We start from the raw sequence: 12,079 nt of genomic DNA, 5'->3' as shown, positions 1-12,079 counted from the left end.
CCGTGAAGATGGAGGCGACACGTTCCTCCAACACATCGGCTGACCTTCAACGGACTACACAGCGTTATATCCCAGAAGATAGTAGCCACTAAGCAGTTTGTGAGCAGTAAACACTTTCATATTTTCTGTCCCGTGTTCTCTTCCTTCCTATTTCAAAGTGTTGCCAAAACATTTTGTCGATGGGGGGGGGATTTCCAATTTTTGGCAAAAATGTTCCTTTTGAGACAAATTTCAGAAAGCAGAAGCAAAATTATATGAAAACAGTAAATACGAAAGCAGATTACTCTTGTTTTGTCATTCCGTCTCCACTTTAAGAAGCTATCGTAGTATTTTCGTGTGATGAAATAAATAGGAATTATGATCATGCAGAATTTTAGTACAATGATTCATTTGCAATTACGCAAGTTCTCGTATTACGCAAGAATACATGTTATGTTCTTCCTTTGTAGTTTTGAAGGAAGTCACACATGACATCATAGTAATTATGCAAATTACCATAATTATACTCTGTAAATAATGTCACACATAAATCACGTAATCGTTAAGTTTGGAATGCTAGGGATGTCCAGAAAGTGACGTTTTCTAAGTGTTCTTTATTTTACGATATTGTCTCAACTGTTGCGCCTATGCGCTGAATGGGTAGAATCATTGTGAACTATGACTTGCTAGACATTTTTAACACGTAAAACTTTCCCGCTCTAAACGCACAATTGTGCAGGTCATGGCATTGAAGATGATGTAGATGAGTGGAGGATGGATGAAATGAAGGTTAGCAAGAACAAAATGAATCAACAAGGCGAGGAGAGAAGCAGAAGAAAGCTAGCAGCAGCAGTAACAGTATTACATTAAAGGAAAAATTAAGCAGGAGGACATTAAAAAGATATGGAAAGAAAATGAGATGAAAAATAATAACCGAAAGAAGAGCGAGGAAAGAAAAGAGAGGAGGAAGAATGAAGAAATCGTGTAAAGGAGAATAAAATTATAAAGTTGGCGGAGAAGAAGCAGAGGGAAATTACGAAGCAGAAGGTAAAGGTACAGTTATATCGGTACTAAATTCACCACTGTAGACGCCAGGGAGATGTGGAAGAGAATGTACAACTCCAGGCGGCACTAGTTGAAGGTGAGTGGTCAGCTTCAAGTCCCGGCCTCCCTCACCCCTCTCCCAGAAAAAAAAAACCGATGTCCATTGCATAGGAGGCTCGCCCCTACTGGAACTCGAACTCCGACCCTTCGGCCGTCCAGCCAATCGCTTTACAGACTCCAACACACGCACATATAAACTACAATAATGTTTACGTAATATGGCCTTCAAGGATGGCCAAAGGTGAAGCGAACGAGTGGTGGATGACGACCCTGTCTCGTCAACATTAAACACTTGTTTGGGAGAGGAAACCTCTTCGACCATTTTTTGACCTCTTGGATGAACAACGACGTAATAACCAGTTAACACGGTGCACTGTGGAGCTCAGGTATAAAAACATTATGTATCATCGTAATTTCGAAACAACGTTAACTGGAATAACGTTAGGTGAGGCGCTTCTTTTTTCATTGCTAGTGAGGTGGGAGTAAGTCCCTTGTACTGCGGCCACTTCTGGCCTATTGTACCAGCCCCAGATGATAGGTAAGGGTGATTGTGGAGCAATTGGTGGAACGAAGATTGGCAGGGGAAACAGAAGTACTCGGAGAAAACCTGCCCCAGCGCCACTTTGTCCACCACAAATCCCACTTGACCAGACTCGGGATCTAACCCGAGCCGCCGCGATGGGAAGCCAGCGACTAACAGACCGAAAAAGAGATCGCGGTTGACTATTCAAATGACGGTCTATTGCGAAAAGGTGGATTTACATCTGTGTTCCAGCCTTCAAGTTTAATATTCTTCTTCTTCTTCTTCTTCTTCTTCTTCTACCTTTCGAATTTCGCCCTTTGGCCTCTTTCCCATTAGAATTAATCTGGGTGTGCGGATCTTACAGACACGTGGTATGACACTTTGCACGGGTGATCAGCCCAGTCACAAGAGCGCTACCTGCCCAGAAGAACACGAAATGTATAAAAAATATAAAAAGTGACCCTCCATATTAGCAAACATTATATGCAAAGATACAGAATAGTAACTGAAGCAAAGGATTTCTTGCATTTCAAGAACATTCTTAAACATGATCTTTACGCGAAACGCACAAATTAACACATGATGGGAATTCCAAGCCTGTCCGTTTGCATATTCCATGTCCAAAGCTACTGATCGATCTGGATGAAATTCTGTATTGAGTTCGACACCATAAGTTATCGAACAAAGAATAATGAATTGTTTTATCCCCAAAAGCGACTTAACAATTGTGGGTGCGTGATACATTCAGCACGGACCAATAATACTGAAAACCTGTACAAGTGAGAACGAAAAGGGCTGTAAGTAGGTCTACATACTAATATTGTTCTTGTGGCAAAGATCAACTGTTCAAACTTGTAGTGGGGTGGGAGCTGACGTCAGCAGGCTGGAACTACTGAGAGCGCAGACATTCTCAGGTCAACTACGAAGAGGCTACGTGTGAAATGTCACCGATACATTATTGAAATGCCCTTAATTACTTACAAGTAGTGCGGAGATGCCTGCGTCAATGAAGGTCAAGAACGCTAGACCAGAACTCGGCACTGTTGAGATAAACATAAATCAACGAGAATTACCACTGCTCGACAATGGTCACCCAATAAACTTCGAGTATGAACCGTTGACGAGTCATGCAATCACAGGAAGGAAAGCAGTTAACTAGTTTCTATTAGCCTCCTTTCGCTATTTTGGAAAAAAAAAAAACAGGCTGGGGTTAGGAGATTTCCTTCTTGTTGGCGTGTGTATCCGCCTTAACAACTTCTACACACTGAACCGACCGTCATGAGACTTGATATGTTTATATAATGCCACCTGAGGCTATCTAGGCGGTACTAAAACTAAAAATTCCGTGGCTTTTAGTCATCTAGCGAATTATACTGTGGTCTAGTGGTCACAGTTCCTGGTTACAGATCCAGAGATCCTGGGTTCGATTCCCGGCGCTACCGGATTTTCTGAGAAGTAGTGGGTCTGGAACGGGGTCCACTCAGCCTCGTGAGGACAATTGAGGAGCTACTTGAATGGAAAAGTAGCGGCTCCGATCTAGAAAACCGAGATTAACGGCCGTGGGGATCCATTGCGCTGACCACGCGACACCCTCTATCCGCAAAAGATGGCACTAACTTCACCGACAAGCTGCGGTCGCTCGGTCGGTATATAAATATAGGCGGTATTTCATAAATCCCTTCCACCAACAATATCAGCACTAGCCTCTCAAATCGTTGAGGTTATAACCTAAAGGTTACTTGAATGCCCAAACCGATCGTCATGAAACTTGGTGTGCATATAACGTAAAATGAGGCCACCTCAATGTACTTCATGAACCCCTCCCATCCGTAATACCAGCACCGACACCTCTCAAACTGTATCGTTTTAGTGACTTCAAAACACACATATACCAGTTTACTTTTCTATTTGTGGCATCAAATAGCCCTGTATTATGATGGTCATTAAATTAAGGAGGATGAAACGGTAGGTGGCAAAATCATGAAAGACACAATAAATTAATAAAATATTGTCACGTGTTTGGGGGTACGAGTGACGAAAACAACTGGTTCTACATGGGATGGATTTACTGGTTCTTCGAATAGTGACAACCAATTACAACAGCTCACAATCGCTCTCTCAGACTCGCTCCATTCCTTACTGGACTACGAGTGTCTTCTCTTCTGCTGTGACAGACTTCTTTTTTAAATTCGCTTAGTGGGGGTGGGGGGGTGGAGTCCAACTGGGTGCACTCGGCACGGCGGCCACTGATTGGCCTATTGTAGCCTGCCCCGGGTGATTATGATGGAATGAAGATTGGCAGGGGAAACCTAAGTACTTGGAAAAAACCCGCCCCAGCGCCACTTTGTCCACCACAAATCTCACTTGACCAGACCCGGGATCGAATGACAGACGGTTCTGATGTAAGAGTCGGTCACTTCTTCACCTTCCGTTGTACGTTTACCATGTCTTACAGTTCCTGTGTTATTCTGTTGTTCATGTTTGTTCCTTGCAGCGGGAGCATAATTAGCGAACTGTTGCCTAGCAATGGTCATATTCGGTCTAAAAACCTAAAAGGAAGAAGCCTCTCGAGAGACGTAGCACACGTAGGATAATATTATAATGGATCTTAGAGACAGATTATAAGAAGAAGTGGACTGGATTCAAGTGGCACAGAATAAAAATCAGTGACCAGCTCTTGTGAACACGGTAAGGAACATTCGGGTTCCATGAAAGCTGGGAATTCCTTAAGTACTTAGCTGGTTAACTGTCAGCTTCCCAATAACGACTCTGTTGCATGCAGTTAGTTATGCTGTAGCGGATACAATAGACGTATCGAGAGGGCCCCACCCAGATTGGCCGAATTAAGAATACGCGTGTACCGGAACCGGCGCAAGCTCATTATTGTGGGTATATATTCTGTTTATATGAAGTGCGTAAACATACCGAACAGAGCATAGCCCCGCGATGTGATTAGGCAGTGAGCCAGCAAGCACCTTCTCGAATAACAGGATCTGATGCGTCTTCGATTTGTCTCACGCACATAACTAATGTACTAACCCTTTTGCAGATGTTTACTACAGAACTACCTTGGAATATCAATAACAAATAGAAATGATGTTCATGATACAGAAGATTTCGGAAAATCTGTCATCACACTGTCCACATATCAAAACACTAAGAATTATGATTTAGTGGGAGAGACAGATGCAGGCAGGCAGAGACAGACAGATATATAGGACAGAAAGAGATTCAGACGGATTGGATGGATGGGACAGACAAGCAAGACAGACGGACGGACGGACGGACAGACAGACAGACAGAGTCTATGCAGCGTCAATACAGAGACAACTTCAGTTTCAATTCCAGACATTTTTTGAGATGCTCAGTGCACAGAAATTATTTTGGTACCACATGAGACTGTGAACGTGGAAGAACAACATTCCAGTGGATGATGATATGTGAGCCACACAAGACCACTTGCTGGCGACGCTGAATGCTGGCTACTACTCTGCTTACTGTCAGTGGTTACTCTGTGGTAACAGATGGGATTCATTTTCTTCAGCTCATCAACTGTGTACAACTGTTTCTGTACATACCGCCACAAAAAGTGATCGCAGAGGTTGAGATCGGGAGAGTACTGCAGCCAAGACCAAACCATGACACAGCCTGACCGTGCAGGGAAGCAATCGTCAAAATGCTGACACCATCCAAAAGCAATCGAACCCGGTCTTGTTGGAAGAACATCTCGAATTGAACACCCATGCCTTGGAGAAACGGGAGAAAGTATCTTCAAGGACATTCCGATAACGATCAGATATCAATGAAAGTAAAATTAGGCCAACATATGATATGCCTGGAACCGCCGTCTGGGATAATGGCGGTTCTTTTAACTATTATGGAATTCTGTAGCCCAAATTCGAATATTTTGCTTGGTAACGTAGCCGTGGAGATGAAAATGAGTCTCGTCCGTAAACAAGGTTCGTAGAAAAGCTGCAGGATTTCCTTGTAAAAATCGCAGAAATGCACCAAATAAATCAACTGCAACGCCTCTCTCGCATTCGCCGATGTTCTGCTATATTTATATCATACAGTTGTTGCCTGCCGTTGCTCACGACGCACAAATCTGTTGCACAAGACACTTTACAGATTCTGGAGGATTTCGTGTAACTGTTTAATTAACAGGTACAATGTTAACTGTTCCTAATCCAGGGCCAACGCCCTATCAAGCTTCTGGACCAACCTATTTATCGATGACCGGACTGGACCTTACTTGCAAATTAATTTCTTACAACACCATGATGTATTAGAAGTCCGTGGTAGAGTAGCTGGTTGAGGCACTATGCCTCAAGCAGGATGGTCAGGGATTCGAGTCCCGATGAGATCATTGGATTCGTTTTCAATTGGCCTAATCCTTCCAGCCGCACTATGGCCCTGGGGTCGACTCAGCCAATAAGAGAAATCAGTACCAGGAATCTTCCTGGGGGGTAAAGGGCGACTGGCGTGTTAAACTGGCAAACTTACCGCCATCTGTGAACCAACTGCCTAGGAGATGATGAACCCTTGACCTCTCACAACCCTATGGGCCTCCACGGCCTCTTGCAGGGATACCTTTACCTTTACTTTACCATGCTGTATTAAAATGACACCACCAGAAGAATAAAATATTTTAGTTACCAATAGACGTTTATAACATGTTGTATCTTGAAGGCCGAGCCATAGCTCAAGCGGTTAGCCGCTGGCGTCCCACCGCGGCGGCCCGGGTTAGATCCCGGGTCTGGTCAAGTGGGATTTGTGGTGGACAAAGTGGAGCTCAGTGGCCGCCGTGCCGAGTGGACCCAGTTGGACTCCGCCCCCCACTAAGCGAAACGTGTTGTATACGACCCTGCCAAACATCAGGAGAATTGCTGGCCTCAGGAGCGTCACGTCGTGTAGTCTGATAAGACGTTTGAAGGGGTTTCGGGAGGGCGTAATGCAAGCGCTTTCAGGACTGAGGAACAAGCCAAGCTAGACACTTCTTACTTCGCTCATTCGTTGGTAAACACGGTGTGACATCCCCCCAGAAAATAGGACTCGTCAGTCACCCCTCAAGATAACCTCAACTCTTACCATGGTTCCACAAGTCACCACTGGCGGCGACACATTCACCCCATCCTATAATGCAAATCGTCAACAAAATTAATTACCTGCGTTGAACATGAAGTTTAAAGCGATAAAAATCAATGAGGTTGAGATTATACACGACACGTAGAATCTATGAGATATAACAAATTCATGTAAAAACCTCGGCACAGATGAGAGGATAATATTGAAATGATTCTTAAGAAATCAGATGTGAGGGCACGGACTGCATTCATTTGACAATGTTAGAGCCCCAGACTAGGCTTTTGTGAACGAAACAATGAATACCCAAGCTGAATGAAACGCCAAGAATTACAATTGTATTGTATTGTATTGTATTGTATTGTATTGTATTTAAGTTAGTTCGTGTCACTCCGTTACATTCTGGACTGTACATAACGGAGCTTTCGACTTTAAATGAATAAGCTTGTCCAGAATGTAAGGTTGGAAAGGCTTCTGTAATGCCAAATAGGCAGGGAACGTGATTCATTGAATCATGAGGTTTAATTTCAATAGTTTTAATAGCACTGGAAACAATACTTCTAGTGCTTCATAATTATTATGTTTTCCTTAACGTTCTGTTCCCTAGGTTTTCGGCTACTTATATTAATCTTGGTGTATTCCACTTCTATGTACAAACAGATAAAAGTAAAGTAAGTAAAGGTACCCCTGTAACAGGCCGTGGCGGCCCATAGGGTTGTGAGATTTTGAGGGTCCCACATTTTCTAAACAATCGGCTCACAGATGGCGGCAAGGTTGTCGTCCTTTACCCCCAAGAATATTCCTGGTACTCATTTCTGTTAGAGACTCAGTCGACCCCAGGGCCATAGTGCTGCTGGAAGGGTTAGGTGAATTGAAAAATCCAATGACCTCACCGGGACTTGAACCCGTGACCTTCCGGCTTGTAGCATAGTGCCTCAACCAACTACGCTACCGCGTACGTCAAGATCTACTGACAAGTTACGAAACTTCTATAGACTGGAGTCTACATACCAACTACCGANCTCTGTGCTTCAAGTCGCTGCTGATGACGCTGCTTCCGGCATCAGTTTTCGGTGTCTCTCTTCGTCTGATGCCTACCCTTTGACCTGTCCAGCAAGGGAGGCCCTGCCAGTAGCTACGCTACCGCTGGTATAGCTCTCAGGGTCCTTGGCATACTCATACCCCCTCACCAACGAGGGGGAAATGCATGACATATCTGTTACATTAGTAGATGTATGCGAAAAGCGTTTGAACTGCAAATGTTGCAAATCTTTGAATTCTAGTACATAAACCCACATTTCTTGAATGTTAAGTATTCCAGGATCTGCGACTAAATGAATACACATTACAGCCGAGGATCCAGTTACCAATGCTGTGGTAGTAACCGAAGGCTGGAGGCAGATAATACATACTCGTATGCAAGCCACTGAGGACTAACCTGAGCTGGTTCCACCCAGCACACCAACCTACTTCCTTAAATTCTCTCTTAAAATTGTCCTCTCATTCTCAGCTGCCTTCCTTGTGGTTCCTCAACCCTTGTATTCACCATCCTAACTACACGGCTAGCCCACTGTACAGCCAGCCTTCTGATTCCACTGCCCGCTCAACACACATCACAAGGTTCCTCCTTGTGTATCATACACCTCTAGGTTTCAGACATTTTCTTGGACACTTTATTCTTAAATACCTGTAATTCTGATTCGTTCCTCAAAATAAGACACCAAGAGGAGCCGGAATAGCGTAGTCGGTACAGCGACTGACTAAGGGATGGTTAACCGAGAGGTCGGTGTTCGAGTCCCAGTAGGGTCAACAATTTTCTTTTCTTGACGTCGTCCAGACCGGCTCTGGGGCCCACCCAGCTTCCTTACCAATGGGTACGGGCCCCCATACACACACAGTTTGGCCTCCAGTTCGGCCTGCAGAGTTGAAGACTGAAAGGCAAAACTGACGTGTGTGGTGCGGCCGGCCGGCCAATCGTTTGGACTGTTGGCCTGTGGGAAACCCGTCAGTCCGTCAGTTCTGCCTGCAGGACCGTAGCACGTGACGTGTGTGACTCAACATTATAGGCTGGAAGACCGTGATTGTGGCATGAAGCCTACCGCTTTATCTGCGCGTGTATGGGGAGGAAAGGGAGGGGGTTAACTGTCACAGTTTTGCCTGTAGGGTGGACCGGAAGGCCAAACTGTGTGTATGGGGGCCTAACGGGGACTCTTTTCGTGGGGGTTAAGTGGCAGGGGCGTGAAGCTAACCACTCACCTCCAGCTGGTGCCGAAGTAAAAAAATGTGGATCCATACATACACTCCCCCATACGCCTTCATGGCGTAGGGCCAACTTTGCCTTATCAGCGACCACTTGAGGACATATGTAAGTTATCACTACTTCAAAGACTGGTAACGCTACACGACCTCCGGTCACGTGACGTTACTGGCATCGCCTTCTTCCTGCGAACGCTGCAAAATTGCATTCCTGCACTGGCAAGCAACTTGGCGATATCGCGTGTGCTTCCTCTACGGTTACAGCCACTGAGTCCTGCGATGCCACCGCTTCGCAGGACAACTCCTCCTTCACTAGGTTGCATCATTGTTTGCAGACAAACATTTTACTGATTTCACGAAGGTTTGTCTTAACATTTTGCAACCTATACATGGTGATCTGCCGCCTCTGTGGTCTAGTGGTCACGGTTCGATTCCAGGCGCTACCATATTTTCTGAGAAGTATCCTCGTGAGGATAATTGGGGAGCTACTTGAACGGAAAAGTAGCGGCTCCGGACTAAAAAACCGAGTTTTAATGGCCGTGGAGGAATCCGTTGCGCTGAACACGCGACACCCCCTATCCGCAAAAGTTGGCACTAACTTCGCCGAGAAGCGTCGCAGTGGAGATCTCAAGGACACATCACTTTCCGTTAGGTTGCTTACTCAAGACAGGAATACCCTCAACACACACTAGACAGAGTATATATAGCTTATAGCATTTGGGGGACACGTGGTAGAGTAGTTGGTTGAAGCACTATGCTACAAGCCGGAAGTTCGCGGGTTCCAGTCCCGGTTGATTTTTTCAATTTACCTAATTCTTACAGGCGCACTACGGCCCTGGGGTCGATTCAGCCTCGTAACAGAAATGAGTACCGGGGGGTGGGGTAAAGGGTGGCCGCCGCGTAAGGCTGACAACCTTACCATCATCTGTAAGACGATTGGTTAGAGAAAATGTGGGAGCCTCGACGTCTCACAACCATATGGGCCTGTTACAGTGCCAGATTTACCTATTTTTTTACCTTTTTATATAGCATTTGAGGTTCTCACAACGGTGGTTATGAAGTGTACTATATTATGAGATTTTGCTATAGTCCACTAAAGTCAACCGACGTTTCGGAGGAACATATTGCCTCCATTTTCAGGATCAAAGAATACGCCGAGCAAGATACCAGCGTCACAGCTCGAGGTAAAACACCGTGGTGTAGAGGTCACCACTCTTCTGACGTAACTGAGCTGTACCCATGAAGAGTATCTGTCATGAGACTGGTTACCACGAGACAATGCCTGATTTTTCTCAATTCCACCAGACAAATTCTGAGACAGTACGTTAAGATACGCCTCGATCCTCCCCTCCAGCAACGTGAATAAGCCATTCTATCTCGTTTACCCTGCCATCTATCCCAGGGACCGGTTCCACTGTGGCTCACCATGGGCCGAGAGCATGCCGGATTAAATTTAACGTGCCTTGTGAGATCAACTTGGTGTCTAGGTGCCTGCCTGTGTCCCCCCCCCCACAGACACACACATTCCACGGCGGTAGTGCATTCAAATGGTTGAGGGCTGTTACTGAAATTCTGTTCAAGTGACCCAACCACATTATCATCTAACAACCCTGCAATTCATATAACATCGTGTCGAGGAGGTACGGTTAAGCGGTAAAGCTTGTGGCTTGTATTTGGGAGGTGACTGGTTCCAATCCCGGCCGGCACACCTGCTATCCTCAGAATTTCCATAGTATTCCTCAGTAAAAAAAGGTGAAGTTATCCCTATGCTTAACCATGGCGTATGGAGGAGTGGATGTATAGATCCGCATTTTCTTGAACACGTCATTAGTTGGAGGTCAGTGGTCAGCTTCACGTCCCGGTCGCTTTACCCCCGGTACCCGTTGGATAGGAGGTTGTGTAGATCCCAAAGCCGGTCTGGATGACGTGGAGAAAATTCTTGGTACTACCGGGACTCAAACTCCGAACTCTCAGTCGTCCAGTCCGTGACCAGCCGCTATACTGACTACCCTATCCCGGATCATTAGTATTCCTCGGTTCCTTCTGGTAAACGCCGCGACAAGCCACGGCGTCTTCCTTCCAGATCCTTTCTAGTTCATTAACTCGACCTACTATTCGGTGTTATACAGCTTCATATACTGATCATGTGGTCAAATGCGTAACAAAATGAAATAACAAATACAGCATTGTTAACGACCATTCCAATCCAACTGTCAATGGTTACTCAACTATAAATGCAGAATTGTCAGAAATTTCTGAAAAATCAGTGTCAGAATTAGGGGTTTATTGTCTCTTGAAATTCCGTCTATTGGTGGCTTTGCCAACTGTCGGGTCACCACTTCGCGAAACCGGAAGCCTGAGACTAGCTGCCTGTCGCAGCAACAGCCACTCAACTCTTCAAATATCTTTCCAAAGTATTCTAAAAATAAACACTGCTAGTCGAGGGTGTGTGATGTGCTTCACAGACAACTCGTACCCCAACAGCCACTAACGCGTATCTAGAAATCTGCTGCAACTCTACAAGTTCGCAAATTGCAGAATGGGAAAAGTGAGCTAGGCCTATTTGTTTCGTAAGGTAGAAGGTAAAGTTGTTCCTGTGCTTAGTTAAGCACTATGCCATGAAGATATATGGGGGAGTGGAGGTACTATACTCCACCTTTCTTGACCTCGGCACTAGTTGGAGGTGAGTGATCAGTTTCATGCCCTGGCTGCTTTACGCCTGGGGAAAGAGCCCCCGGTACCAATTTGATACGAGACTGGGTGGGCCCCAGGGTCGGTCTGGACGCTAAGAGAAAACTTTTCGCTGCCGGGAATCGATCCCGGGCCGTCACTATACCGACTATATTTATTTCATGCTAATGAAAAATATTTTATACAATTTTACAATTTTTATCACACTTTGATGAAGTTTTTTTTAAGTAATACATAATGCTGATGTCATATTATTACGTCCGTCTGAATGTTTTACGTCCCAGTTCGATTAGATTATGTACTTGAAGTCTGTGCCAATTTAATCCGTATGCTCCACATGTAATTTAATTTATATTTCCTAATTTGTTTAAATTAATTCCGGCCACACATCTCTTCAGTTTACCCCGGAATATCTGAACGTTCTCAAGACACGTAACGGACTCT

General features: G+C 45.1%; 1 protein-coding gene across 3 annotated transcripts in view; it reads right to left on the bottom strand.

Annotated features, from left to right (window-relative positions):
* Positions 1 to 12,079, bottom strand: part of LOC111872792 (acyl-CoA Delta(11) desaturase) — a 115,292-nt gene that overhangs the window by 15,070 nt on the left and 88,143 nt on the right. The window lies entirely within an intron of this gene.

The sequence above is a fragment of the Cryptotermes secundus genome, unplaced genomic scaffold (genome assembly GCF_002891405.2).
Source record: "Cryptotermes secundus unplaced genomic scaffold, Csec_1.0 scaffold79, whole genome shotgun sequence".
Classification (NCBI taxonomy): Eukaryota; Metazoa; Arthropoda; class Insecta; order Blattodea; family Kalotermitidae; genus Cryptotermes; species Cryptotermes secundus.
Note: the sequence above shows the minus strand (reverse complement) of the source record. Positions and strands in the feature narration are given on the sequence as shown.